Raw genomic sequence first — 17,602 nt, 5'->3', positions numbered from 1 at the left:
TGTAGAGTGCACCTTTGGTTGCCTCAGTTTCAGTCTCCCTCTTAAATTATAGTCTCCTAGTCTGTCGCTAAACCAACTTTGAATGTTTCCTGAGAGTAGGCTGTTTCTTGCTTTAAATACAATCTGTAACATTTTAAAATCTTTCAAGTCCATAAATTTTAATATATTTAATTTCAGAAATAATGTGTTTGTGTGTTCATAGTACCCCACCTTATTAACTATCCGTATTGCTTTTTTTTGAATTGTGCATATTGCCTGTAGGGTGCTTTTGTAGGTATTACCCCACACTTCCACACAGTAACTCAAATAGGGAGCAAACAGTGTACAGTACAGTGTATGCAGTGATTGTATATTCAATATATGTCTGACTCTGACTAGTATCCCTACACATCGTGCCAATTTTGATTGTACACGAGTGACCTGTGGCCTCCAGCTGAGCTTGTGGTCTATCATTACACCTAGAAAGGAGTATTCAAACACCCTTTCGATTTTTATATTATCGATCATTAGTTCAATGTGTGTGTTTGCTTGTGTGTTACTTTTACCAAAGACCATGAATTTGGTTTTCTTTGCATTAAGTGATAATCTATTTATATCAAACCACAATTTCAGCTTGGTTAACTCAGTCGAGACCGCCTCCAACAACTGTTCGAGGTTCCCTCCTTCACAGAATACATTTGTGTCATCTGCAAAAATAACATTTTTCAGGATCCTGGAAGCATTACTTATGTCATTTATATAAATAATAAATAGTTTTGGACCCAGTATTGATCCTTGCGGCACACCACAGGTAATATTTCTTAAGGTGGACTTCTTATCCCCTATCTGTACAAACTGTTTTCTTTGTCCTATGTAACTTTGTACCCAATTTAGTCCAACCCCTCTGATACCATAGCTTTCCAGTTTGTGTAGCAGTGTATCATGGTTTATTGTGTCAAATGCCTTCTTCAGATCTATGAAGACCCCTATTGCCATCTTTTTGTTATCTATTGTGCTTGTCAGTTCTTCTACTAAGTCCATGAGTGCCAATGATGTTGATCGGTTTGGCCTAAAACCATATTGACTATCTATGAGTAATCCATGTTTATCTATGAAACTGTCCATCCTTGTAGCAAATATTTTTTCCAAAATTTTGGAAAATTGGGAAAGCAGGGAGACTGGTCTGTAGTTATTGTAAAGGTTTTTTTCACCTTCTTTAAAAATCGGAATTACCTTAGCAGTTTTCATTTTGGTTGGAAAGAAGCCCGTTTGAAGTGAAACATTGCAGATATGTGCTAGGGGATCTGCTATATTAATAATGACTTCTTTTACTATTGTCATATCAATACCATTCCAGTCTCTTGATGTTTTTTTTTTGAAGTTATTAACTATGGCAATAATTTCATTTTTATCGGTGTCTTTCAGAAAGATAGTATCTGGGTTCCTCTTGCCCAAATAATGTGCTACGCATCCCCCTTGAGGAAGGTTTATCTGCTCTTCTAGTTTAGGGCCCACATTTACAAAGAATTTATTGAAGCCTTCTACCATCTTCTTTTTGTCATTAATAATCTTATCATTATCTAGAATTTCTTCTGGCAATCCAGAGCTGGTCGATTGATTTCTTATAATTGAATTTAAGATCTTCCATGTTTCCTTTATATTATTTTTATTTTTATCTAGTAGTTTACAATAATAATCCTTTTTACAATTTCTCATAATATCAGTTAATTTATTTTTATATCTTTTATACTTCATTTCTTTCTCCTTATTTCTATTCTTGATAAACTCTTTATATAAGAAGTTCTTCTTTTTACAGGCGTTCAACAGACCCTTTGTAAGCCAAGGTTTATCTGAGCGATTTGCTCGTTTTCTGCTTTGCTGAATTGGACAGCATCTGTCATATAACATCAGAAAAGTTTGCAGGAAGGAATCATAAGCATAATCAACCTCCTCTGCCTCATAAACCTTTCTCCAGTTTTGTGCACTTAATTCATTTCTGAACTTGTTTAGATTGTCAACCGTTCTTAATCTCCTTTCTATCATTTCATTCCTTTCAGCCAACCTAGGTGTACCGCTGTAGATTGCAAACACCGGCAGATGGTCACTAATATCATTTAATAATAATCCACTTTCTATATTATCTATTAGGTTATTAGTAAAAATATTATCTATAAGTGTTGCAGAGTGGACTGTAATTCGACTAGGTTTAGTAATAATAGGATACAAGCTTCTGCTGTACATTGCATCCATGAATTTCTCTATCGGTGTTAGTTTGTTAGGATTCAGAAGATCGATGTTGTAATCGCCACAGAGAAAAGTTACCTTTTGCTCGGTGTTTGTAGCCATACTCTCCATCACCTCCTTGAACTTCTCTATGCTATTGTTGGGAGCCCGGTATGCACAGCTGACAATGATGTTCTTCCTTTTCCCCATATCTATTTCAATAGTAATACATTCACATATATCATCAATTGCAGCCGTCATACTTTCAACAATCTTGTACTTAAGTCTTCTATCAACATAAAGTGCAACTCCCCCTCCCCTTTTGTTGCCTCTGTTTACATAATTCAGATTATAACCATCCAACTCAAATTCCACCCCTTTCTCCAGACTAATCCAGGTCTCCGAGATTGCGATTACACTGAACGGTGAGGTGAACTGGTCTAGGTAGTCTTTAATCTTGCAAAAATTAGCGTAAAGGCTTCTACTATTGAAGTGTATTATCTTTATATTGTGTTCTGATCCAAACTTTTCGTTGAACTGATTTTCCGTGTAGTAGTCACAATTTCTCCCATTGTTGAAGTACTTACTCTCTGGATCTGTGTCTGAATCTAAGTCAAGCATAGTGTCAGTTGAAGTCTTGCACCATTGTTTACTGTAGCCTCCCAAATGTCATATGAACACTCTCCCAGTATTCTCAGTTGTATTCTTCCACACCCTTTTTTTGCCACATCTAGTATCACTAATATGTCATATGGACACCCACCCTCAGTCACACACCCTGTCATCCATCCCTTCACACGGTCACTCTTACACCAAAACCACAACTCACGCCTACGAGCCTCACAGTCTGGTTTTGTCCCCATAACCACAGGAAGGTTTGTGCGAAAAAAGCAGCAATGATACGGAGACCTTAGGAAAATGCAACACCAGTTAGAAATCCACTGCAGGGGAAAACATCTCCACGAGAACACAACATCCATTATTATTAGAAAAGATAATGTCACTGTTTGATGTTTTACCATTTCATGTCCCATTATTGAACTGTAAAAGAATTTTTTTTCTCGCCCTGCCGAATGATGAGTTTGTCATACCTCAGAAAGGCATAGTCCCCCCGCTCTCTGGCTTCTTTCATTTTAGGCAAAAGTTCCTTCCTTTTCTGTCTCACAGTCTCTGGATAGTCCTCATTTATGAAAATACTCGTCCCCTTCAATTTTCTTGCATTTCTTAGCACCGTGTCTCTGTCCTTTATTCTATGGAATCTCACAATGACTGGTCGTGGTCTGCCTTGAGTGCCATCGCTGGAGATGTTCACCTTTCCGGCACGCATTGCCTGTTCCACTCCAATTATCTTAGGGTCCAGGTTGAGTTTCTCTTCGATAATTTTCAGAACTTTTTCCTCTGAGACCAAGTTGTTTTCCTTTTCTGCCTCAGGAATGCCATCCATAATTAAGTTGGCTCTCCTTGCTTGACTGTCCAGGGAGTCAGATTTAGCATCCAGTATCAACATGGATTCTGCCAGTCGCTCAATATCTGATTCTTGTGATTTGCAGATTGATTGAGTTCCTTTACATGTAGTTTTCAATTCATCCACCTCCTTTTGCGTGAATTGCAGACTTGTTCTTAGGTCTTGCAGATCTTTAAGCAGTTCACCAATTCTTTTACTGGATGTATCCATAATAGTGCAGACAAATGCTTTGAAATTGCTTTCTTGCTGCTGTAAAAGTTCTTTGTAAAAAACTTTTTGTTGTTCAAGGAGTTCTTGCACTTGTGCCATTGATACACTTTGATCACTGTCCTTTTCCACTTTATCTTTGTTCCCCTTCCCACCAGCCATTTTGTCCTAGGTCTTGGCCCAACAAACTGTGGTTCAGGAACAGTCCCAAACTTTTTCAAGATCTTTCAAGTTTGCACTTACAAGATTCAAGATCTTCTGCCAGATGGCTCATGTAAAATGCTGTTGTATAAAATGAAGGGATTTCAGAGATGTTTGTAGATGTGCTTTACCCAGTTCAGCAGCAGTCAGCAGCAGTCAGCCATTTTGAAAAAGACAGTAAGGTGAGGTAGTCAGAATGAAAACTCTTTCTTGCTCCAAAGTTTTCATATGGTGAAGAAGAGGATGTAAAACACGGTCATAACCATCAGCAGTTTTACACAAAACTGTCAAGTAAATAGAGAACAGTGATGAATGTGAGCCTGGAGACAAATTACTCAACGTCCAGTAGACTCCAAAAAGCTTGTTTCCTGCGAGAAGTACCCAGAGGATTGCAGAGTCATCAATGTATAAACTTTACAAAATTCTCAACTCACCCCCTGACAAAACTGTTTTCTTGGAGGTGTGAACCATCCTGAGCAGATTTGTATGTATACTGTTTACCAATCACCCTATTACTCTGCTGTGCTCTGTGGTTTTCAACCACGGTGTCCACAACTTCCCTCCTATCAAAGAGCTGCTGCAAAGACTTTAGTACCGCCACTTTCTAAGGCCTTCTCGATTTCTTCCAGAGAGAGAAATGAAAAAGCTTACGGCACCTGGGATTCCCAGGCGGTCTTCCATCCAAGTACTAACCAGGCCCTACTCTGCTTAGCTTCTGAGATCAGACGAGATCAGGCGGAGCCAGAGAGGTATGGCCGTAAGCAACTGTATGTCCTCTTCCTAATCTTTTAAAATGTGTCAAAGGTTTTGTAGTTTTGACAATTAAATGGAGTCACTTTCTAAGGCCTTCTCTGTGTCTTTTACAGATCGAAATGAAAAAGCGTACAGCACCTGGGATTCCCAGGCGGTCTTCCATCCAAGTACTAACCAGGCCCTACTCTGCTTAGCTTCTGAGATCAGACGAGATCAGGCGGAGCCAGAGAGGTATGGCCGTAAGCAACTGTATGTCCTCTACCTAATCTTTTAAAATGTGTCAAAGGTTTTGTAGTTTTGACAATTAAATGGAGTCACTTTCTAAGGCCTTCTCTGTGTCTTTTACAGATAGAATTGAAAAAGCTTACGGCACCTGGGATTCCCAGGCGGTCTTCCATCCAAGTACTAACCAGGCCCTACTCTGCTTAGCTTCTGAGATCAGACGAGATCAGGCGGAGCCAGAGAGGTATGGCCGTAAGCAACTGTATGTCCTCTTCCTAATCTTTTAAAACGTGTCAAAGGTTTTGTAGTTTTGACAATGAAATGGAGTCACTTTCTAAGGCCTTCTCTGTGTCTTTTACAGATAGAAATGAAAAAGCTTACGGCACCTGGGATTCCCAGGCGGTCTTCCATCCAAGTACTAACCAGGCCCTACTCTGCTTAGCTTCTGAGATCAGACGAGATCAGGCGGAGCCAGAGAGGTATGGCCGTAAGCAACTGTATGTCCTCTTCCTAATCTTTTAAAATGTGTCAAAGGTTTTGGAGTTTTGATAATGAAAAAGGAGTCACTTTCTAATGCCTTCTCGATTTCTTCCAGAGAGAGAAATGAAAAAGCTTACGGCACCTGGGATTCCCAGGCGGTCTTCCATCCAAGTACTAACCAGGCCCTACTCTGCTTAGCTTCTGAGATCTGACGAGATCAGGCGGAGCCAGAGAGGTATGGCCGTAAGCAACTGCATGTCCTCTTCCTAATCTTTTAAAATGTGTCAAAGGTTTTGTAGTTTTGACAATGAAATGGAGTCACTTTCTAAGGCCTTCTCTGTGTGTTTTACAGATCGAAATGAAAAAGCTTACAGCACCTGGGATTCCCAGGCGGTCTTCCATCCAAGTACTAACCAGGCCCTACTCTGCTTAGCTTCTGAGATCAGACGAGATCAGGCAGAGCCAGAGAGGTATGGCCGTAAGCAACTGTATGTCCTCTTCCTAATCTTTTAAAATGTGTCTATGGTTTTGGAGTTTTGATAATGAAAAAGGAGTCACTTTCTAAGGCCTTCTCGATTTCTTCCAGAGAGAGAAATGAAAAAGCTTACGGCACCTGGGATTCCCAGGCGGTCTTCCATCCAAGTACTAACCAGGCCCTACTCTGCTTAGCTTCTGAGGTCAGACGAGATCAGGCGGAGCCAGAGAGGTATGGCCGTAAGCAACTGTATGTCCTCTTCCTAATCTTTTAAAACGTGTCAAAGGTTTTGTAGTTTTGACAATGAAATGGAGTCACTTTCTAAGGCCTTCTCTGTGTCTTTTACAGATAGAAATGAAAAAGCTTACGGCACCTGGGATTCCCAGGCGGTCTTCCATCCAAGTACTAACCAGGCCCTACTCTGCTTAGCTTCTGAGATCAGACGAGATCAGGCGGAGCCAGAGAGGTATGGCCGTAAGCAACTGTATGTCCTCTTCCTAATCTTTTAAAATGTGTCAAAGGTTTTGGAGTTTTGATAATGAAAAAGGAGTCACTTTCTAATGCCTTCTCGATTTCTTCCAGAGAGAGAAATGAAAAAGCTTACGGCACCTGGGATTCCCAGGCGGTCTTCCATCCAAGTACTAACCAGGCCCTACTCTGCTTAGCTTCTGAGATCTGACGAGATCAGGCGGAGCCAGAGAGGTATGGCCGTAAGCAACTGCATGTCCTCTTCCTAATCTTTTAAAATGTGTCAAAGGTTTTGTAGTTTTGACAATGAAATGGAGTCACTTTCTAAGGCCTTCTCTGTGTCTTTTACAGATCGAAATGAAAAAGCTTACAGCACCTGGGATTCCCAGGCGGTCTTCCATCCAAGTACTAACCAGGCCCTACTCTGCTTAGCTTCTGAGATCTGACGAGATCAGGCGGAGCCAGAGAGGTATGGCCGTAAGCAACTGTATGTCCTCTTCCTAATCTTTTAAAATGTGTCAAAGGTTTTGTAGTTTTGACAATGAAATGGAGTCACTTTCTAAGGCCTTCTCAGTGTCTTTTACAGATCGAAATGAAAAAGCTTACAGCACCTGGGATTCCCAGGCGGTCTTCCATCCAAGTACTAACCAGGCCCTACTCTGCTTAGCTTCTGAGATCAGACGAGATCAGGCGGAGCCAGAGAGGTATGGCCGTAAGCAACTGTATGTCCTCTTCCTAATCTTTTAAAATGTGTCAAAGGTTTTGGAGTTTTGATAATGAAAAAGGAGTCACTTTCTAATGCCTTCTCGATTTCTTCCAGAGAGAGAAATGAAAAAGCTTACGGCACCTGGGATTCCCAGGCGGTCTTCCATCCAAGTACTAACCAGGCCCTACTCTGCTTAGCTTCTGAGATCAGACGAGATCAGGCGGAGCCAGAGAGGTATGGCCGTAAGCAACTGTATGTCCTCTTCCTAATCTTTTAAAATGTGTCAAAGGTTTTGTAGTTTTGACAATGAAATGGAGTCACTTTCTAAGGCCTTCTCTGTGTCTTTTACAGATCGAAATGAAAAAGCTTACAGCACCTGGGATTCCCAGGCTGTCTTCCATCCAAGTACTAACCAGGCCCTACTCTGCTTAGCTTCTGAGATCAGACGAGATCAGGCGGAGCCAGAGAGGTATGGCCGTAAGCAACTGTATGTCCTCTTCCTAATCTTTTAAAATGTGTCAAAGGTTTTGTAGTTTTGACAAAGAAATGGAGTCACTTTCTAAGTTCTTCTCTGTGTCTTTTACAGATCGAAATAAAAAAGCTTACAGCACCTGGGATTCCCAGGCGGTCTTCCATCCAAGTACTAACCAGGGCCTACTCTGCTTAGCTTCTGAGATCAGACGAGATCAGGCGGAGCCAGAGAGGTATGGCCGTAAGCAACTGTATGTCCTCTTCCTAATCTTTTAAAGTGTGTCAAAGGTTTTGGAGTTTTGATAATGAAAAAGGAGTCACTTTCTAATGCCTTCTCGATTTCTTCCAGAGAGAGAAATGAAAAATCTTACGGCACCTGGGATTCCCAGGCGGTCTTCCATCCAAGTACTAACCAGGCCCTACTCTGCTTAGCTTCTGAGATCTGACGAGATCAGGCGGAGCCAGAGAGGTATGGCCGTAAGCAACTGTATGTCCTCTACCTAATCTTTTAAAATGTGTCAAAGGTTTTGTAGTTTTGACAATTAAATGGAGTCACTTTCTAAGGCCTTCTCTGTGTCTTTTACAGATCGAAATGAAAAAGCTTACAGCACCTGGGATTCCCAGGCGGTCTTCCATCCAAGTACTAACCAGGCCCTACTCTGCTTAGCTTCTGAGATCTGACGAGATCAGGCGGAGCCAGAGAGGTATGGCCGTAAGCAACTGTATGTCCTCTTCCTAATCTTTTAAAATGTGTCAAAGGTTTTGTAGTTTTGACAATGAAATGGAGTCACTTTCTAAGGCCTTCTCTGTGTCTTTTACAGATCGAAATGAAAAAGCTTACAGCACCTGGGATTCCCAGGCGGTCTTCCATCCAAGTACTAACCAGGCCCTACTCTGCTTAGCTTCTGAGATCAGACGAGATCAGGCAGAGCCAGAGAGGTATGGCCGTAAGCAACTGTATGTCCTCTTCCTAATCTTTTAAAATGTGTCTATGGTTTTGGAGTTTTGATAATGAAAAAGGAGTCACTTTCTAAGGCCTTCTCGATTTCTTCCAGAGAGAGAAATGAAAAAGCTTACGGCACCTGGGATTCCCAGGCGGTCTTCCATCCAAGTACTAACCAGGCCCTACTCTGCTTAGCTTCTGAGATCAGACGAGATCAGGCGGAGCCAGAGAGGTATGGCCGTAAGCAACTGTATGTCCTCTTCCTAATCTTTTAAAATGCGTCAAAGGTTTTGGAGTTTTGATAATGAAATGGAGTCACTTTCTAAGGCCTTCTCTGTGTCTTTTACAGATCGAAATGAAAAAGCTTACAGCACCTGGGATTCCCAGGCGGTCTTCCATCCAAGTACTAACCAGGCCCTACTCTGCTTAGCTTCTGAGATCAGACGAGATCAGGCAGAGCCAGAGAGGTATGGCCGTAAGCAACTGTATGTCCTCTTCCTAATCTTTTAAAATGTGTCTATGGTTTTGGAGTTTTGATAATGAAAAAGGAGTCACTTTCTAAGGCCTTCTCGATTTCTTCCAGAGAGAGAAATGAAAAAGCTTACGGCACCTGGGATTCCCAGGCGGTCTTCCATCCAAGTACTAACCAGGCCCTACTCTGCTTAGCTTCTGAGATCAGACGAGATCAGGCGGAGCCAGAGAGGTATGGCCGTAAGCAACTGTATGTCCTCTTCCTAATCTTTTAAAATGTGTCTATGGTTTTGGAGTTTTGATAATGAAAAAGGAGTCACTTTCTAAGGCCTTCTCGATTTCTTCCAGAGAGAGAAATGAAAAAGCTTACGGCACCTGGGATTCCCAGGCGGTCTTCCATCCAAGTACTAACCAGGCCCTACTCTGCTTAGCTTCTGAGATCAGACGAGATCAGGCGGAGCCAGAGAGGTATGGCCGTAAGCAACTGTATGTCCTCTTCCTAATCTTTTAAAATGTGTCAAAGGTTTTGGAGTTTTGATAATGAAAAAGGAGTCACTTTCTAAGGCCTTCTCGATTTCTTCCAGAGAGAGAAATGAAAAAGCTTACGGCACCTGGGATTCCCAGGCGGTCTTCCATCCAAGTACTAACCAGGCCCTACTCTGCTTAGCTTCTGAGATCAGACGAGATCAGGCGGAGCCAGAGAGGTATGGCCGTAAGCAACTGTATGTCCTCTACCTAATCTTTTAAAATGTGTCAAAGGTTTTGTAGTTTTGACAATTAAATGGAGTCACTTTCTAAGGCCTTCTCTGTGTCTTTTACAGATCGAAATGAAAAAGCGTACAGCACCTGGGATTCCCAGGCGGTCTTCCATCCAAGTACTAACCAGGCCCTACTCTGCTTAGCTTCTGAGATCAGACGAGATCAGGCGGAGCCAGAGAGGTATGGCCGTAAGCAACTGTATGTCCTCTACCTAATCTTTTAAAATGTGTCAAAGGTTTTGTAGTTTTGACAATGAAATGGAGTCACTTTCTAAGGCCTTCTCTGTGTCTTTTACAGATAGAAATGAAAAAGCTTACGGCACCTGGGATTCCCAGGCGGTCTTCCATCCAAGTACTAACCAGGCCCTACTCTGCTTAGCTTCTGAGATCAGACGAGATCAGGCGGAGCCAGAGAGGTATGGCCGTAAGCAACTGTATGTCCTCTTCCTAATCTTTTAAAATGTGTCAAAGGTTTTGGAGTTTTGATAATGAAAAAGGAGTCACTTTCTAATGCCTTCTCGATTTCTTCCAGAGAGAGAAATGAAAAAGCTTACGGCACCTGGGATTCCCAGGCGGTCTTCCATCCAAGTACTAACCAGGCCCTACTCTGCTTAGCTTCTGAGATCTGACGAGATCAGGCGGAGCCAGAGAGGTATGGCCGTAAGCAACTGCATGTCCTCTTCCTAATCTTTTAAAATGTGTCAAAGGTTTTGTAGTTTTGACAATGAAATGGAGTCACTTTCTAAGGCCTTCTCTGTGTCTTTTACAGATCGAAATGAAAAAGCTTACAGCACCTGGGATTCCCAGGCGGTCTTCCATCCAAGTACTAACCAGGCCCTACTCTGCTTAGCTTCTGAGATCTGACGAGATCAGGCGGAGCCAGAGAGGTATGGCCGTAAGCAACTGTATGTCCTCTTCCTAATCTTTTAAAATGTGTCAAAGGTTTTGTAGTTTTGACAATGAAATGGAGTCACTTTCTAAGGCCTTCTCAGTGTCTTTTACAGATCGAAATGAAAAAGCTTACAGCACCTGGGATTCCCAGGCGGTCTTCCATCCAAGTACTAACCAGGCCCTACTCTGCTTAGCTTCTGAGATCAGACGAGATCAGGCGGAGCCAGAGAGGTATGGCCGTAAGCAACTGTATGTCCTCTTCCTAATCTTTTAAAATGTGTCAAAGGTTTTGTAGTTTTGACAAAGAAATGGAGTCACTTTCTAAGTTCTTCTCTGTGTCTTTTACAGATCGAAATAAAAAAGCTTACAGCACCTGGGATTCCCAGGCGGTCTTCCATCCAAGTACTAACCAGGGCCTACTCTGCTTAGCTTCTGAGATCAGACGAGATCAGGCGGAGCCAGAGAGGTATGGCCGTAAGCAACTGTATGTCCTCTTCCTAATCTTTTAAAGTGTGTCAAAGGTTTTGGAGTTTTGATAATGAAAAAGGAGTCACTTTCTAATGCCTTCTCGATTTCTTCCAGAGAGAGAAATGAAAAATCTTACGGCACCTGGGATTCCCAGGCGGTCTTCCATCCAAGTACTAACCAGGCCCTACTCTGCTTAGCTTCTGAGATCTGACGAGATCAGGCGGAGCCAGAGAGGTATGGCCGTAAGCAACTGTATGTCCTCTACCTAATCTTTTAAAATGTGTCAAAGGTTTTGTAGTTTTGACAATTAAATGGAGTCACTTTCTAAGGCCTTCTCTGTGTCTTTTACAGATCGAAATGAAAAAGCTTACAGCACCTGGGATTCCCAGGCGGTCTTCCATCCAAGTACTAACCAGGCCCTACTCTGCTTAGCTTCTGAGATCTGACGAGATCAGGCGGAGCCAGAGAGGTATGGCCGTAAGCAACTGTATGTCCTCTTCCTAATCTTTTAAAATGTGTCAAAGGTTTTGTAGTTTTGACAATGAAATGGAGTCACTTTCTAAGGCCTTCTCTGTGTCTTTTACAGATCGAAATGAAAAAGCTTACAGCACCTGGGATTCCCAGGCGGTCTTCCATCCAAGTACTAACCAGGCCCTACTCTGCTTAGCTTCTGAGATCAGACGAGATCAGGCAGAGCCAGAGAGGTATGGCCGTAAGCAACTGTATGTCCTCTTCCTAATCTTTTAAAATGTGTCTATGGTTTTGGAGTTTTGATAATGAAAAAGGAGTCACTTTCTAAGGCCTTCTCGATTTCTTCCAGAGAGAGAAATGAAAAAGCTTACGGCACCTGGGATTCCCAGGCGGTCTTCCATCCAAGTACTAACCAGGCCCTACTCTGCTTAGCTTCTGAGATCAGACGAGATCAGGCGGAGCCAGAGAGGTATGGCCGTAAGCAACTGTATGTCCTCTTCCTAATCTTTTAAAATGCGTCAAAGGTTTTGGAGTTTTGATAATGAAATGGAGTCACTTTCTAAGGCCTTCTCTGTGTCTTTTACAGATCGAAATGAAAAAGCTTACAGCACCTGGGATTCCCAGGCGGTCTTCCATCCAAGTACTAACCAGGCCCTACTCTGCTTAGCTTCTGAGATCAGACGAGATCAGGCAGAGCCAGAGAGGTATGGCCGTAAGCAACTGTATGTCCTCTTCCTAATCTTTTAAAATGTGTCTATGGTTTTGGAGTTTTGATAATGAAAAAGGAGTCACTTTCTAAGGCCTTCTCGATTTCTTCCAGAGAGAGAAATGAAAAAGCTTACGGCACCTGGGATTCCCAGGCGGTCTTCCATCCAAGTACTAACCAGGCCCTACTCTGCTTAGCTTCTGAGATCAGACGAGATCAGGCGGAGCCAGAGAGGTATGGCCGTAAGCAACTGTATGTCCTCTTCCTAATCTTTTAAAATGTGTCAAAGGTTTTGGAGTTTTGATAATGAAAAAGGAGTCACTTTCTAAGGCCTTCTCGATTTCTTCCAGAGAGAGAAATGAAAAAGCTTACGGCACCTGGGATTCCCAGGCGGTCTTCCATCCAAGTACTAACCAGGCCCTACTCTGCTTAGCTTCTGAGATCAGACGAGATCAGGCGGAGCCAGAGAGGTATGGCCGTAAGCAACTGTATGTCCTCTACCTAATCTTTTAAAATGTGTCAAAGGTTTTGTAGTTTTGACAATTAAATGGAGTCACTTTCTAAGGCCTTCTCTGTGTCTTTTACAGATCGAAATGAAAAAGCGTACAGCACCTGGGATTCCCAGGCGGTCTTCCATCCAAGTACTAACCAGGCCCTACTCTGCTTAGCTTCTGAGATCAGACGAGATCAGGCGGAGCCAGAGAGGTATGGCCGTAAGCAAATGTATGTCCTCTACCTAATCTTTTAAAATGTGTCAAAGGTTTTGTAGTTTTGACAATTAAATGGAGTCACTTTCTAAGGCCTTCTCTGTGTCTTTTACAGATAGAATTGAAAAAGCTTACGGCACCTGGGATTCCCAGGCGGTCTTCCATCCAAGTACTAACCAGGCCCTACTCTGCTTAGCTTCTGAGATCTGACGAGATCAGGCGGAGCCAGAGAGGTATGGCCGTAAGCAACTGTATGTCCTCTTCCTAATCTTTTAAAACGTGTCAAAGGTTTTGTAGTTTTGACAATGAAATGGAGTCACTTTCTAAGGCCTTCTCTGTGTCTTTTACAGATAGAAATGAAAAAGCTTACGGCACCTGGGATTCCCAGGCGGTCTTCCATCCAAGTACTAACCAGGCCCTACTCTGCTTAGCTTCTGAGATCAGACGAGATCAGGCGGAGCCAGAGAGGTATGGCCGTAAGCAACTGTATGTCCTCTTCCTAATCTTTTAAAATGTGTCAAAGGTTTTGGAGTTTTGATAATGAAAAAGGAGTCACTTTCTAATGCCTTCTCAATTTCTTCCAGAGAGAGAAATGAAAAAGCTTACGGCACCTGGGATTCCCAGGCGGTCTTCCATCCAAGTACTAACCAGGCCCTACTCTGCTTAGCTTCTGAGATCAGACGAGATCAGGCGGAGCCAGAGAGGTATGGCCGTAAGCAACTGTATGTCCTCTTCCTAATATTTTAAAATGTGTCAAAGGTTTTGGAGTTTTGATAATGAAAAAGGATTCACTTTCTAATGCCTTCTCAATTTCTTCCAGAGAGAGAAATGAAAAAGCTTACGGCACATGGGATTCCCAGGCGGTCTTCCATCCAAGTACTAACCAGGCCCTACTCTGCTTAGCTTCTGAGATCAGACGAGATCAGGCGGAGCCAGAGAGGTATGGCCGTAAGCAACTGTATGTCCTCTACATAATCTTTTAAAATGTGTCAAAGGTTTTGTAGTTTTGACAATTAAATGGAGTCACTTTCTAAGGCCTTCTCTGTGTCTTTTACAGATAGAAATGAAAAAGCTTACGGCACCTGGGATTCCCAGGCGGTCTTCCATCCAAGTACTAACCAGGCCCTACTCTGCTTAGCTTCTGAGATCAGACGAGATCAGGCGGAGCCAGAGAGGTATGGCCGTAAGCAACTGTATGTCCTCTTCCTAATCTTTTAAAATGTGTCAAAGGTTTTGGAGTTTTGATAATGAAAAAGGAGTCACTTTCTAATGCCTTCTCGATTTCTTCCAGAGAGAGAAATGAAAAAGCTTACGGCACCTGGGATTCCCAGGCGGTCTTCCATCCAAGTACCAATCAGGCCCTACTCTGCTTAGCTTCTGAGATCAGACGAGATCAGGCGGAGCCAGAGAGGTATGGCCGTAAGCAACTGTATGTCCTCTACCTAATCTTTTAAAATGTGTCAAAGGTTTTGTAGTTTTGACAATTAAATGGAGTCACTTTCTAAGGCCTTCTCTGTGTCTTTTACAGATAGAATTGAAAAAGCTTACGGCACCTGGGATTCCCAGGCGGTCTTCCATCCAAGTACTAACCAGGCCCTACTCTGCTTAGCTTCTGAGATCAGACGAGATCAGGCGGAGCCAGAGAGGTATGGCCGTAAGCAACTGTATGTCCTCTTCCTAATCTTTTAAAACGTGTCAAAGGTTTTGTAGTTTTGACAATGAAATGGAGTCACTTTCTAAGGCCTTCTCTGTGTCTTTTACAGATAGAAATGAAAAAGCTTACGGCACCTGGGATTCCCAGGCGGTCTTCCATCCAAATACTAACCAGGCCCTACTCTGCTTAGCTTCTGAGATCAGACGAGATCAGGCGGAGCCAGAGAGGTATGGCCGTAAGCAACTGTATGTCCTCTTCCTAATCTTTTAAAATGTGTCAAAGGTTTTGGAGTTTTGATAATGAAAAAGGAGTCACTTTCTAATGCCTTCTCGATTTCTTCCAGAGAGAGAAATGAAAAAGCTTACGGCACCTGGGATTCCCAGGCGGTCTTCCATCCAAGTACTAACCAGGCCCTACTCTGCTTAGCTTCTGAGATCAGACGAGATCAGGCGGAGCCAGAGAGGTATGGCCGTAAGCAACTGTATGTCCTCTTCCTAATCTTTTAAAATGTGTCAACGGTTTTGGAGTTTTGATAATGAAAAAGGATTCACTTTCTAATGCCTTCTCAATTTCTTCCAGAGAGAGAAATGAAAAAGCTTACGGCACCTGGGATTCCCAGGCGGTCTTCCATCCAAGTACTAACCAGGCCCTACTCTGCTTAGCTTCTGAGATCAGACGAGATCAGGCGGAGCCAGAGAGGTATGGCCGTAAGCAACTGTATGTCCTCTTCCTAATCTTTTAAAACGTGTCAAAGGTTTTGTAGTTTTGACAATGAAATGGAGTCACTTTCTAAGGCCTTCTCTGTGTCTTTTACAGATAGAAATGAAAAAGCTTACGGCACCTGGGATTCCCAGGCGGTCTTCCATCCAAGTACTAACCAGGCCCTACTCTGCTTAGCTTCTGAGATCAGACGAGATCAGGCGGAGCCAGAGAGGTATGGCCGTAAGCAACTGTATGTCCTCTTCCTAATCTTTTAAAATGTGTCAAAGGTTTTGGAGTTTTGATAATGAAAAAGGAGTCACTTTCTAATGCCTTCTCGATTTCTTCCAGAGAGAGAAATGAAAAAGCTTACGGCACCTGGGATTCCCAGGCGGTCTTCCATCCAAGTACTAATCAGGCCCTACTCTGCTTAGCTTCTGAGATCAGACGAGATCAGGCGGAGCCAGAGAGGTATGGCCGTAAGCAACTGTATGTCCTCTACCTAATCTTTTAAAATGTGTCAAAGGTTTTGTAGTTTTGACAATTAAATGGAGTCACTTTCTAAGGCCTTCTCTGTGTCTTTTACAGATAGAATTGAAAAAGCTTACGGCACCTGGGATTCCCAGGCGGTCTTCCATCCAAGTACTAACCAGGCCCTACTCTGCTTAGCTTCTGAGATCAGACGAGATCAGGCGGAGCCAGAGAGGTATGGCCGTAAGCAACTGTATGTCCTCTTCCTAATCTTTTAAAACGTGTCAAAGGTTTTGTAGTTTTGACAATGAAATGGAGTCACTTTCTAAGGCCTTCTCTGTGTCTTTTACAGATAGAAATGAAAAAGCTTACGGCACCTGGGATTCCCAGGCGGTCTTCCATCCAAGTACTAACCAGGCCCTACTCTGCTTAGCTTCTGAGATCAGACGAGATCAGGCGGAGCCAGAGAGGTATGGCCGTAAGCAACTGTATGTCCTCTTCCTAATCTTTTAAAATGTGTCAAAGGTTTTGGAGTTTTGATAATGAAAAAGGAGTCACTTTCTAATGCCTTCTCGATTTCTTCCAGAGAGAGAAATGAAAAAGCTTACGGCACCTGGGATTCCCAGGCGGTCTTCCATCCAAGTACTAACCAGGCCCTACTCTGCTTAGCTTCTGAGATCAGACGAGATCAGGCGGAGCCAGAGAGGTATGGCCGTAAGCAACTGTATGTCCTCTTCCTAATCTTTTAAAATGTGTCAAAGGTTTTGGAGTTTTGATAATGAAAAAGGAGTCACTTTCTAATGCCTTCTCAATTTCTTCCAGAGAGAGAAATGAAGAAGCTTACGGCACCTGGGATTCCCAGGCGGTCTTCCATCCAAGTACTAACCAGGCCCTACTCTGCTAAGCTTCTGAGATCAGACGAGATCAGGCGGAGCCAGAGAGGTATGGCCGTAAGCAACTGTATGTCCTCTACCTAATCTTTTAAAATGTGTCAAAGGTTTTGTAGTTTTGACAATTAAATGGAGTCACTTTCTAAGGCCTTCTCTGTGTCTTTTACAGATAGAAATGAAAAAGCTTATGGCACCTGGGATTCCCAGGCGGTCTTCCATCCAAGTACTAACCAGGCCCTACTCTGCTTAGCTTCTGAGATCAGACGAGATCAGGCGGAGCCAGAGAGGTATGGCCGTAAGCAACTGTATGTCCTCTTCCTAATCTTTTAAAATGTGTCAAAGGTTTTGGAGTTTTGATAATGAAAAAGGAGTCACTTTCTAATGCCTTCTCGATTTCTTCCAGAGAGAGAAATGAAAAAGCTTACGGCACCTGGGATTCCCAGGCGGTCTTCCATCCAAGTACTAATCAGGCCCTACTCTGCTTAGCTTCTGAGATCAGACGAGATCAGGCGGAGCCAGAGAGGTATGGCCGTAAGCAACTGTATGTCCTCTACCTAATCTTTTAAAATGTGTCAAAGGTTTTGTAGTTTTGACAATTAAATGGAGTCACTTTCTAAGGCCTTCTCTGTGTCTTTTACAGATAGAATTGAAAAAGCTTACGGCACCTGGGATTCCCAGGCGGTCTTCCATCCAAGTACTAACCAGGCCCTACTCTGCTTAGCTTCTGAGATCAGACGAGATCAGGCGGAGCCAGAGAGGTATGGCCGTAAGCAACTGTATGTCCTCTTCCTAATCTTTTAAAACGTGTCAAAGGTTTTGTAGT

The 17,602-nt window shown here is 42.9% G+C and overlaps 55 non-coding genes across 55 annotated transcripts; all 55 read right to left on the bottom strand.

Annotated features, from left to right (window-relative positions):
- Positions 1 to 4,719: 4,719 nt before the first annotated feature.
- Positions 4,720 to 4,838, bottom strand: LOC144400997 (5S ribosomal RNA). Its single transcript, XR_013462932.1, has one exon. It is a non-coding gene; the product is annotated as a 5S ribosomal RNA (ribosomal RNA).
- A 116-nt stretch (positions 4,839 to 4,954) lies between these two features.
- Positions 4,955 to 5,073, bottom strand: LOC144398552 (5S ribosomal RNA). Its single transcript, XR_013460699.1, has one exon. It is a non-coding gene; the product is annotated as a 5S ribosomal RNA (ribosomal RNA).
- A 116-nt stretch (positions 5,074 to 5,189) lies between these two features.
- On the bottom strand, positions 5,190 to 5,308 carry LOC144400996 (5S ribosomal RNA). Its single transcript, XR_013462931.1, has one exon. It is a non-coding gene; the product is annotated as a 5S ribosomal RNA (ribosomal RNA).
- A 116-nt stretch (positions 5,309 to 5,424) lies between these two features.
- LOC144400995 (5S ribosomal RNA) lies at positions 5,425 to 5,543 on the bottom strand. The gene has a single exon (XR_013462930.1). It is a non-coding gene; the product is annotated as a 5S ribosomal RNA (ribosomal RNA).
- A 117-nt stretch (positions 5,544 to 5,660) lies between these two features.
- LOC144398384 (5S ribosomal RNA) lies at positions 5,661 to 5,779 on the bottom strand. The gene has a single exon (XR_013460531.1). It is a non-coding gene; the product is annotated as a 5S ribosomal RNA (ribosomal RNA).
- A 116-nt stretch (positions 5,780 to 5,895) lies between these two features.
- On the bottom strand, positions 5,896 to 6,014 carry LOC144397839 (5S ribosomal RNA). Its single transcript, XR_013459986.1, has one exon. It is a non-coding gene; the product is annotated as a 5S ribosomal RNA (ribosomal RNA).
- A 117-nt stretch (positions 6,015 to 6,131) lies between these two features.
- Positions 6,132 to 6,250, bottom strand: LOC144396984 (5S ribosomal RNA). The gene has a single exon (XR_013459130.1). It is a non-coding gene; the product is annotated as a 5S ribosomal RNA (ribosomal RNA).
- Positions 6,251 to 6,366: 116 nt separating this feature from the next.
- Positions 6,367 to 6,485, bottom strand: LOC144400994 (5S ribosomal RNA). Its single transcript, XR_013462929.1, has one exon. It is a non-coding gene; the product is annotated as a 5S ribosomal RNA (ribosomal RNA).
- A 117-nt stretch (positions 6,486 to 6,602) lies between these two features.
- On the bottom strand, positions 6,603 to 6,721 carry LOC144398273 (5S ribosomal RNA). Its single transcript, XR_013460420.1, has one exon. It is a non-coding gene; the product is annotated as a 5S ribosomal RNA (ribosomal RNA).
- Positions 6,722 to 6,837: 116 nt separating this feature from the next.
- LOC144404988 (5S ribosomal RNA) lies at positions 6,838 to 6,956 on the bottom strand. Its single transcript, XR_013466929.1, has one exon. It is a non-coding gene; the product is annotated as a 5S ribosomal RNA (ribosomal RNA).
- A 116-nt stretch (positions 6,957 to 7,072) lies between these two features.
- On the bottom strand, positions 7,073 to 7,191 carry LOC144394384 (5S ribosomal RNA). Its single transcript, XR_013457050.1, has one exon. It is a non-coding gene; the product is annotated as a 5S ribosomal RNA (ribosomal RNA).
- Positions 7,192 to 7,308: 117 nt separating this feature from the next.
- On the bottom strand, positions 7,309 to 7,427 carry LOC144400993 (5S ribosomal RNA). Its single transcript, XR_013462928.1, has one exon. It is a non-coding gene; the product is annotated as a 5S ribosomal RNA (ribosomal RNA).
- A 116-nt stretch (positions 7,428 to 7,543) lies between these two features.
- LOC144399462 (5S ribosomal RNA) lies at positions 7,544 to 7,662 on the bottom strand. The gene has a single exon (XR_013461608.1). It is a non-coding gene; the product is annotated as a 5S ribosomal RNA (ribosomal RNA).
- A 116-nt stretch (positions 7,663 to 7,778) lies between these two features.
- LOC144399016 (5S ribosomal RNA) lies at positions 7,779 to 7,897 on the bottom strand. Its single transcript, XR_013461161.1, has one exon. It is a non-coding gene; the product is annotated as a 5S ribosomal RNA (ribosomal RNA).
- A 117-nt stretch (positions 7,898 to 8,014) lies between these two features.
- On the bottom strand, positions 8,015 to 8,133 carry LOC144398266 (5S ribosomal RNA). Its single transcript, XR_013460413.1, has one exon. It is a non-coding gene; the product is annotated as a 5S ribosomal RNA (ribosomal RNA).
- Positions 8,134 to 8,249: 116 nt separating this feature from the next.
- Positions 8,250 to 8,368, bottom strand: LOC144404987 (5S ribosomal RNA). Its single transcript, XR_013466928.1, has one exon. It is a non-coding gene; the product is annotated as a 5S ribosomal RNA (ribosomal RNA).
- Positions 8,369 to 8,484: 116 nt separating this feature from the next.
- LOC144397838 (5S ribosomal RNA) lies at positions 8,485 to 8,603 on the bottom strand. The gene has a single exon (XR_013459985.1). It is a non-coding gene; the product is annotated as a 5S ribosomal RNA (ribosomal RNA).
- A 117-nt stretch (positions 8,604 to 8,720) lies between these two features.
- On the bottom strand, positions 8,721 to 8,839 carry LOC144400992 (5S ribosomal RNA). Its single transcript, XR_013462927.1, has one exon. It is a non-coding gene; the product is annotated as a 5S ribosomal RNA (ribosomal RNA).
- Positions 8,840 to 8,955: 116 nt separating this feature from the next.
- Positions 8,956 to 9,074, bottom strand: LOC144397837 (5S ribosomal RNA). The gene has a single exon (XR_013459984.1). It is a non-coding gene; the product is annotated as a 5S ribosomal RNA (ribosomal RNA).
- A 117-nt stretch (positions 9,075 to 9,191) lies between these two features.
- LOC144400991 (5S ribosomal RNA) lies at positions 9,192 to 9,310 on the bottom strand. Its single transcript, XR_013462926.1, has one exon. It is a non-coding gene; the product is annotated as a 5S ribosomal RNA (ribosomal RNA).
- Positions 9,311 to 9,427: 117 nt separating this feature from the next.
- On the bottom strand, positions 9,428 to 9,546 carry LOC144400989 (5S ribosomal RNA). Its single transcript, XR_013462924.1, has one exon. It is a non-coding gene; the product is annotated as a 5S ribosomal RNA (ribosomal RNA).
- A 117-nt stretch (positions 9,547 to 9,663) lies between these two features.
- On the bottom strand, positions 9,664 to 9,782 carry LOC144400988 (5S ribosomal RNA). Its single transcript, XR_013462923.1, has one exon. It is a non-coding gene; the product is annotated as a 5S ribosomal RNA (ribosomal RNA).
- A 116-nt stretch (positions 9,783 to 9,898) lies between these two features.
- Positions 9,899 to 10,017, bottom strand: LOC144398551 (5S ribosomal RNA). Its single transcript, XR_013460698.1, has one exon. It is a non-coding gene; the product is annotated as a 5S ribosomal RNA (ribosomal RNA).
- A 116-nt stretch (positions 10,018 to 10,133) lies between these two features.
- LOC144400987 (5S ribosomal RNA) lies at positions 10,134 to 10,252 on the bottom strand. Its single transcript, XR_013462922.1, has one exon. It is a non-coding gene; the product is annotated as a 5S ribosomal RNA (ribosomal RNA).
- Positions 10,253 to 10,369: 117 nt separating this feature from the next.
- LOC144398162 (5S ribosomal RNA) lies at positions 10,370 to 10,488 on the bottom strand. The gene has a single exon (XR_013460309.1). It is a non-coding gene; the product is annotated as a 5S ribosomal RNA (ribosomal RNA).
- Positions 10,489 to 10,604: 116 nt separating this feature from the next.
- Positions 10,605 to 10,723, bottom strand: LOC144404986 (5S ribosomal RNA). The gene has a single exon (XR_013466927.1). It is a non-coding gene; the product is annotated as a 5S ribosomal RNA (ribosomal RNA).
- A 116-nt stretch (positions 10,724 to 10,839) lies between these two features.
- On the bottom strand, positions 10,840 to 10,958 carry LOC144394373 (5S ribosomal RNA). The gene has a single exon (XR_013457039.1). It is a non-coding gene; the product is annotated as a 5S ribosomal RNA (ribosomal RNA).
- A 116-nt stretch (positions 10,959 to 11,074) lies between these two features.
- Positions 11,075 to 11,193, bottom strand: LOC144399015 (5S ribosomal RNA). Its single transcript, XR_013461160.1, has one exon. It is a non-coding gene; the product is annotated as a 5S ribosomal RNA (ribosomal RNA).
- Positions 11,194 to 11,310: 117 nt separating this feature from the next.
- On the bottom strand, positions 11,311 to 11,429 carry LOC144398265 (5S ribosomal RNA). Its single transcript, XR_013460412.1, has one exon. It is a non-coding gene; the product is annotated as a 5S ribosomal RNA (ribosomal RNA).
- A 116-nt stretch (positions 11,430 to 11,545) lies between these two features.
- LOC144404985 (5S ribosomal RNA) lies at positions 11,546 to 11,664 on the bottom strand. The gene has a single exon (XR_013466926.1). It is a non-coding gene; the product is annotated as a 5S ribosomal RNA (ribosomal RNA).
- Positions 11,665 to 11,780: 116 nt separating this feature from the next.
- On the bottom strand, positions 11,781 to 11,899 carry LOC144397836 (5S ribosomal RNA). The gene has a single exon (XR_013459983.1). It is a non-coding gene; the product is annotated as a 5S ribosomal RNA (ribosomal RNA).
- A 117-nt stretch (positions 11,900 to 12,016) lies between these two features.
- Positions 12,017 to 12,135, bottom strand: LOC144400986 (5S ribosomal RNA). The gene has a single exon (XR_013462921.1). It is a non-coding gene; the product is annotated as a 5S ribosomal RNA (ribosomal RNA).
- Positions 12,136 to 12,251: 116 nt separating this feature from the next.
- LOC144397835 (5S ribosomal RNA) lies at positions 12,252 to 12,370 on the bottom strand. Its single transcript, XR_013459982.1, has one exon. It is a non-coding gene; the product is annotated as a 5S ribosomal RNA (ribosomal RNA).
- Positions 12,371 to 12,487: 117 nt separating this feature from the next.
- On the bottom strand, positions 12,488 to 12,606 carry LOC144400985 (5S ribosomal RNA). The gene has a single exon (XR_013462920.1). It is a non-coding gene; the product is annotated as a 5S ribosomal RNA (ribosomal RNA).
- A 117-nt stretch (positions 12,607 to 12,723) lies between these two features.
- On the bottom strand, positions 12,724 to 12,842 carry LOC144400984 (5S ribosomal RNA). Its single transcript, XR_013462919.1, has one exon. It is a non-coding gene; the product is annotated as a 5S ribosomal RNA (ribosomal RNA).
- Positions 12,843 to 12,958: 116 nt separating this feature from the next.
- Positions 12,959 to 13,077, bottom strand: LOC144398550 (5S ribosomal RNA). Its single transcript, XR_013460697.1, has one exon. It is a non-coding gene; the product is annotated as a 5S ribosomal RNA (ribosomal RNA).
- A 116-nt stretch (positions 13,078 to 13,193) lies between these two features.
- LOC144398051 (5S ribosomal RNA) lies at positions 13,194 to 13,312 on the bottom strand. Its single transcript, XR_013460198.1, has one exon. It is a non-coding gene; the product is annotated as a 5S ribosomal RNA (ribosomal RNA).
- A 116-nt stretch (positions 13,313 to 13,428) lies between these two features.
- Positions 13,429 to 13,547, bottom strand: LOC144400983 (5S ribosomal RNA). Its single transcript, XR_013462918.1, has one exon. It is a non-coding gene; the product is annotated as a 5S ribosomal RNA (ribosomal RNA).
- Positions 13,548 to 13,664: 117 nt separating this feature from the next.
- LOC144400982 (5S ribosomal RNA) lies at positions 13,665 to 13,783 on the bottom strand. Its single transcript, XR_013462917.1, has one exon. It is a non-coding gene; the product is annotated as a 5S ribosomal RNA (ribosomal RNA).
- Positions 13,784 to 13,900: 117 nt separating this feature from the next.
- Positions 13,901 to 14,019, bottom strand: LOC144398894 (5S ribosomal RNA). Its single transcript, XR_013461041.1, has one exon. It is a non-coding gene; the product is annotated as a 5S ribosomal RNA (ribosomal RNA).
- Positions 14,020 to 14,135: 116 nt separating this feature from the next.
- LOC144400981 (5S ribosomal RNA) lies at positions 14,136 to 14,254 on the bottom strand. The gene has a single exon (XR_013462916.1). It is a non-coding gene; the product is annotated as a 5S ribosomal RNA (ribosomal RNA).
- A 117-nt stretch (positions 14,255 to 14,371) lies between these two features.
- Positions 14,372 to 14,490, bottom strand: LOC144398393 (5S ribosomal RNA). Its single transcript, XR_013460540.1, has one exon. It is a non-coding gene; the product is annotated as a 5S ribosomal RNA (ribosomal RNA).
- Positions 14,491 to 14,606: 116 nt separating this feature from the next.
- On the bottom strand, positions 14,607 to 14,725 carry LOC144400980 (5S ribosomal RNA). Its single transcript, XR_013462915.1, has one exon. It is a non-coding gene; the product is annotated as a 5S ribosomal RNA (ribosomal RNA).
- Positions 14,726 to 14,841: 116 nt separating this feature from the next.
- On the bottom strand, positions 14,842 to 14,960 carry LOC144398232 (5S ribosomal RNA). The gene has a single exon (XR_013460379.1). It is a non-coding gene; the product is annotated as a 5S ribosomal RNA (ribosomal RNA).
- Positions 14,961 to 15,077: 117 nt separating this feature from the next.
- Positions 15,078 to 15,196, bottom strand: LOC144400978 (5S ribosomal RNA). Its single transcript, XR_013462913.1, has one exon. It is a non-coding gene; the product is annotated as a 5S ribosomal RNA (ribosomal RNA).
- Positions 15,197 to 15,313: 117 nt separating this feature from the next.
- Positions 15,314 to 15,432, bottom strand: LOC144400977 (5S ribosomal RNA). Its single transcript, XR_013462912.1, has one exon. It is a non-coding gene; the product is annotated as a 5S ribosomal RNA (ribosomal RNA).
- Positions 15,433 to 15,548: 116 nt separating this feature from the next.
- On the bottom strand, positions 15,549 to 15,667 carry LOC144400976 (5S ribosomal RNA). The gene has a single exon (XR_013462911.1). It is a non-coding gene; the product is annotated as a 5S ribosomal RNA (ribosomal RNA).
- A 117-nt stretch (positions 15,668 to 15,784) lies between these two features.
- Positions 15,785 to 15,903, bottom strand: LOC144396951 (5S ribosomal RNA). The gene has a single exon (XR_013459097.1). It is a non-coding gene; the product is annotated as a 5S ribosomal RNA (ribosomal RNA).
- Positions 15,904 to 16,019: 116 nt separating this feature from the next.
- On the bottom strand, positions 16,020 to 16,138 carry LOC144400975 (5S ribosomal RNA). Its single transcript, XR_013462910.1, has one exon. It is a non-coding gene; the product is annotated as a 5S ribosomal RNA (ribosomal RNA).
- Positions 16,139 to 16,254: 116 nt separating this feature from the next.
- LOC144400974 (5S ribosomal RNA) lies at positions 16,255 to 16,373 on the bottom strand. Its single transcript, XR_013462909.1, has one exon. It is a non-coding gene; the product is annotated as a 5S ribosomal RNA (ribosomal RNA).
- Positions 16,374 to 16,490: 117 nt separating this feature from the next.
- Positions 16,491 to 16,609, bottom strand: LOC144400973 (5S ribosomal RNA). Its single transcript, XR_013462908.1, has one exon. It is a non-coding gene; the product is annotated as a 5S ribosomal RNA (ribosomal RNA).
- Positions 16,610 to 16,726: 117 nt separating this feature from the next.
- Positions 16,727 to 16,845, bottom strand: LOC144398976 (5S ribosomal RNA). Its single transcript, XR_013461121.1, has one exon. It is a non-coding gene; the product is annotated as a 5S ribosomal RNA (ribosomal RNA).
- Positions 16,846 to 16,961: 116 nt separating this feature from the next.
- Positions 16,962 to 17,080, bottom strand: LOC144398420 (5S ribosomal RNA). Its single transcript, XR_013460567.1, has one exon. It is a non-coding gene; the product is annotated as a 5S ribosomal RNA (ribosomal RNA).
- Positions 17,081 to 17,197: 117 nt separating this feature from the next.
- LOC144396950 (5S ribosomal RNA) lies at positions 17,198 to 17,316 on the bottom strand. The gene has a single exon (XR_013459096.1). It is a non-coding gene; the product is annotated as a 5S ribosomal RNA (ribosomal RNA).
- Positions 17,317 to 17,432: 116 nt separating this feature from the next.
- LOC144400972 (5S ribosomal RNA) lies at positions 17,433 to 17,551 on the bottom strand. Its single transcript, XR_013462907.1, has one exon. It is a non-coding gene; the product is annotated as a 5S ribosomal RNA (ribosomal RNA).
- Between the last annotated feature and the right edge of the window lie 51 nt (positions 17,552 to 17,602).

Source organism: Gasterosteus aculeatus, chromosome 2 (genome assembly GCF_964276395.1).
Source record: "Gasterosteus aculeatus chromosome 2, fGasAcu3.hap1.1, whole genome shotgun sequence".
In the NCBI taxonomy this organism is placed as follows: Eukaryota; Metazoa; Chordata; class Actinopteri; order Perciformes; family Gasterosteidae; genus Gasterosteus; species Gasterosteus aculeatus.
Note: the sequence above shows the minus strand (reverse complement) of the source record. Positions and strands in the feature narration are given on the sequence as shown.